The 5,000-nt window shown below is 54.5% G+C and overlaps 1 non-coding gene across 1 annotated transcript in view; it reads right to left on the reverse strand.

Annotated features, from left to right (window-relative positions):
- Positions 1 to 1,408, reverse strand: part of LOC126316568 (small subunit ribosomal RNA) — a 1,893-nt gene extending 485 nt beyond the window's left edge. Inside the window, exon 1 of the ribosomal RNA XR_007556179.1 lies at positions 1 to 1,408. This exon is cut by the window's left edge and continues 485 nt beyond it. This is a non-coding gene — a ribosomal RNA (small subunit ribosomal RNA).
- Positions 1,409 to 5,000: the final 3,592 nt, after the last annotated feature.

The following is a 5,000-nucleotide window of genomic DNA, read 5'->3' on the forward strand; positions in this document are numbered from 1 at the left end:
TTCGTTATCGGAATTAACCAGACAAATCGCTCCACCAACTAAGAACGGCCATGCACCACCACCCACCGAATCAAGAAAGAGCTATCAATCTGTCAATCCTTCCGGTGTCCGGGCCTGGTGAGGTTTCCCGTGTTGAGTCAAATTAAGCCGCAGGCTCCACTCCTGGTGGTGCCCTTCCGTCAATTCCTTTAAGTTTCAGCTTTGCAACCATACTTCCCCCGGAACCCAAAAGCTTTGGTTTCCCGGAGGCTGCCCGCCGAGTCATCGGAGGAACTGCGGCGGATCGCTGGCTGGCATCGTTTATGGTTAGAACTAGGGCGGTATCTGATCGCCTTCGAACCTCTAACTTTCGTTCTTGATTAATGAAAACATACTTGGCAAATGCTTTCGCTTCTGTTCGTCTTGCGACGATCCAAGAATTTCACCTCTAACGTCGCAATACGAATGCCCCCGCCTGTCCCTATTAATCATTACCTCGGGTTCCGAAAACCAACAAAATAGAACCGAGGTCCTATTCCATTATTCCATGCACACAGTATTCAGGCGGGCTTGCCTGCTTTAAGCACTCTAATTTGTTCAAAGTAAACGTGCCGGCCCACCGAGACACTCAACTAAGAGCACCCTGGTAGGATTTCAACGGGGTCCGCCTCGGGACGCGCAAGCACGCCTTCGGCTCGCCCCACCGGCAGGACGTCCCACGATACATGCCAGTTAAACACCGACGGGCGGTGAACCAACAGCGTGGGACACAAATCCAACTACGAGCTTTTTAACCGCAACAACTTTAATATACGCTATTGGAGCTGGAATTACCGCGGCTGCTGGCACCAGACTTGCCCTCCAATAGATACTCGTTAAAGGATTTAAAGTGTACTCATTCCGATTACGGGGCCTCGGATGAGTCCCGTATCGTTATTTTTCGTCACTACCTCCCCGTGCCGGGAGTGGGTAATTTGCGCGCCTGCTGCCTTCCTTGGATGTGGTAGCCGTTTCTCAGGCTCCCTCTCCGGAATCGAAAACACACGCGAGACAGATCGTTACAACCATGGTAGGCGCAGAACCTACCATCGACAGTTGATAAGGCAGACATTTGAAAGATGCGTCGCCGGTACGAGGACCGTGCGATCAGCCCAAAGTTATTCAGAGTCACCAAGGCAAACGGACCAGACGAGCCAATCCGATTGGTTTTGATCTAATAAAAGCGTCCCTTCCATCTCTGGTCGGGACTCTGTTTGCATGTATTAGCTCTAGAATTACCACAGTTATCCAAGTAACGTGGGTACGATCTAAGGAACCATAACTGATTTAATGAGCCATTCGCGGTTTCACCTTAATGCGGCTTGTACTGAGACATGCATGGCTTAATCTTTGAGACAAGCATATGACTACTGGCAGGATCAACCAGGGAGCTGCGTCAACGAGAGCTGAGCAGCCGGCCGCCCGGGAGTGTGTCCCGAGGGCCCGCGCGAACACGCAAGCGTCCGCTCAATTATTCTGCAAACAGGAGGAGGCTGAGCTCCCCTGCACGATACACCTCGAAACCCTCTCAGGTCCCGGCGGCGCGCAGCGCCGTCCTAAGTACTTGGTCGGGTTCGAGAGAGGCGCAATCGCCCGGAGATGGGCGAGTAGACGCTTTCAGTGCGAACACCCGTGCTCCCAACTGAGCTTGCCGCTGCCGACAGAGGCCCGGGAGCGTGCTGTCGTGGCATTGCCGGCGGGAAACAACACGCGCCACCTACGGTGACCGGCAGCTCCAACGCCAGCGCCACAGAAGGGCAAAGCCCCACTTGGGTGCAGAAGCGAACTCTCCCAGCACAGCGCACGCGCCAACACGTCCGCAGAGCTGCGATACAAACCACCTGCGAGAACCGCTGGGGGCGACCGAGCAGCAGACGGCGTCGCGACGCCGAGTGCCGGGCGGCGGCGCATCCTCAACGCACACAGTCCGCAATCGGACCAGCACACTGCAGATGTCCACCGCGCTTCGCACCGGGCTCGGCAGAACCCACTTTGGCCGCCTGGCGCCGCGCGCAGGGTGCGCCGGCGCATAGCTGGGACGCCAGCCGGGCCCGTCGGCCGGCGCTCCTGCCACTGGGCGCCCCCCACCAGCCGGCTGTAGTGCGTGCGCTCACGCAGCGCGCGGCCAGCACGCCGGGCGGCCCCCCCTCACCGGCCGGGGACTGTCCCGCCAAGCCACAGCCTCGTATCGCTTCATACCCACATGGCCAACTCAGGTTCGGGGGCATGGCGGGTACCGCCGAAACAACCGGTTCATAGATGTACCGATCGTCGCTATCACCGATGCACCTGCAGCGCGAACAACCGCTCAACAACTGATTTCCAGTTCATTTGCGGATCTTTGGCAGCAAACGTATACGTCAATCTACATTTGCGAAATCTACGATTCTGGCATGCCTGCATGTTATGTGTCACGACACGCTACATCAGCCCACATACACACTGCGGCATGTACACGAGAGAACACGTGGAAGATGGTCCGCGCACGTGTGCAATGTCCCTTGCGCGGTCGACTGTCAACCGGCCTCTGTAGCATGTCGCAGATGTGGAACGCGGTCCACCGTGCTATCATGTTGTGTGGGGCAATACGATTAAATAGGAAAACCCTCGTCGCTACATCAACAGACGGCTCACGCTGATTCCCGGCAGAGGGAGGAGGGGGGGGGGGGGGGGGGGGCCAACATGCAATACTTTCGTCCGTACCTACCTACCACATGTCTGTACGGCGTACAACAGTGCAATCTCGCTGTAATGGGGAGACGAGACAAGTAGCATCGTGCACAACATATGGCCCTTATGATTCGCCATTGTAGGGCGCAGCCGGTGTACGGTCAAGCATGTGCCACATTATGTCACTCAGTACGTAACGACGGATGATCAGTGTGGGTTACGCGTACATCAGCGGACAGTCCACACAGGCCGTACCACAACGTACACTGACTGCATCGACAACCGAATGCAACTGAACAGCTGCAAGGCTCATTTCACAAACAAACGCCTGACCGACCAGCTTGGAAGGGCAGGAGGGGAGGGCGATATTCGTTCTGTAGCGGTACACCCTTCCAGTGGTTAGCGGGACTGTGTAGAAAGTACGCAACACTCGAAAGACCTTTATGTGAGGGTACGCACCATGGCATCAAGAAATACACATGACACCAGAGGATCCAAGCAGTGAACTATGTTCAGAGGGTTGCTGTTAGGCAAAGCTACATTCCTGTGACGTTACATGTGACAGTTAAGGTGCAGTGTAAGTTAGGTTAAGGTGCAGCGTAAGTTAGGTTAAGGTGCAGCGTAAGTTAGGTTAAGGTGCAGCGTAAGTTAGGTTAAGGTGCAGCGTAAGTTAGGTTAAGGTGCAGCGTAAGTTAGGTTAAGGTGCAGCGTAAGTTAGGTTAAGGTGCAGCGTAACTTGGGTTAAGGTGCAGCGTAACTTGGGTTAAGGTGCAGCGTAACTTGGGTTAAGGTGCAGCGTAACTTGGGTTAAGGTGCAGCGTAACTTGGGTTAAGGTGCAGCGTAACTTGGGTTAAGGTGCAGCGTAACTTGGGTTAAGGTGCAGCGTAACTTGGGTTAAGGTGCAGCGTAACTTGGGTTAAGGTGCAGCGTAACTTGGGTTAAGGTGCAGCGTAACTTGGGTTAAGGTGCAGCGTAACTTGGGTTAAGGTGCAGCGTAACTTGGGTTAAGGTGCAGCGTAACTTGGGTTAAGGTGCAGCGTAACTTGGGTTAAGGTGCAGCGTAACTTAGGTTAAGGTGCCAACGTGGGTTAGGTTAAGGGGCCAACGTGGGTTAGGTTAAGGGCCAACGTGGGTTAGGTTAAGGGGCCAACGTGGGTTAGGTTAAGGGCCAACGTGGGTTAGGTTAAGGGCCAACGTGGGTTAGGTTAAGGGCCAACGTGGGTTAGGTTAAGGGCCAACGTGGGTTAGGTTAAGGGCCAACGTGGGTTAGGTTAAGGGCCAACGTGGGTTAGGTTAAGGGCCAACGTGGGTTAGGTTAAGGGCCAACGTGGGTTAGGTTAAGGGCCAACGTGGGTTAGGTTAAGGGCCAACGTGGGTTAGGTTAAGGGCCAACGTGGGTTAGGTTAAGGGCCAACGTGGGTTAGGTTAAGGGCCAACGTGGGTTAGGTTAAGGGCCAACGTGGGTTAGGTTAAGGGCCAACGTGGGTTAGGTTAAGGGCCAACGTGGGTTAGGTTGCCAGAGATGTGTCAAATCAGGATGTACGTTTGGCTGGTGTCAGGTGGTGGGTTGGTTCGATGCCTTTATAAGGAGTGTGGCCAAAGGGTATTTTATTACTTGTACCTTTTGTGTTGTGGCGTGGCGTTGCGTCCTGTGTTGATACTGGGTGGACCACTGTGGGTGTTGCTGGCTGATTTGAGCTGCGTTGTTTGCGGGTGGTGTGAGACATTCTGTCTTATTAGTGGACGTGACGTTCCTCTTGTCGTTCTTTGGATAGTGTCCTGTGGCAGCGAGGATAAAATGGATGTTGTTGAACGATAGTGCTTTGGTGCTTTCGCTTTGTTACACACAGAGTGGACTGTGAGATAGGGTGACTGGGTCGAGTGCGGTTCACACTGTCCTCCCCAGTTTACAGTATGTATCATCTATGTATGTGGTCCTGCATCATTTACTAAGCAGGGACGTCAGACGACTGAAATATTAGTTATGTACTGATGTAAAGCAGAATGCTTACCTTCCACCAGTGGGCGAGTATCGACTCTGCCCCAGCGTTGCCACCGCAGGAAGCGGTGTCGGAAACACTACCCGCACACCGTCACCACTGTGCGGGGGGACGGACCCTCTATATCCTCAGCGGCGCACTCTTTGCCACCGGGCGTCACGTCTCGCGGCCCGCCGTCCAGAGCATGTATTGGGACAGCGGGACTTTGGCTTTTGGGAGATAACTCTTCATGAAGTGGAAGATATAGGGGTGGACTGCAATGTACGATTGCGGGAAAAGTCCGCCGTACATCCGCTCGAGTTGCGAGTCGG

This window comes from Schistocerca gregaria, unplaced genomic scaffold (assembly GCF_023897955.1).
Source record: "Schistocerca gregaria isolate iqSchGreg1 unplaced genomic scaffold, iqSchGreg1.2 ptg000590l, whole genome shotgun sequence".
Classification (NCBI taxonomy): Eukaryota; Metazoa; Arthropoda; class Insecta; order Orthoptera; family Acrididae; genus Schistocerca; species Schistocerca gregaria.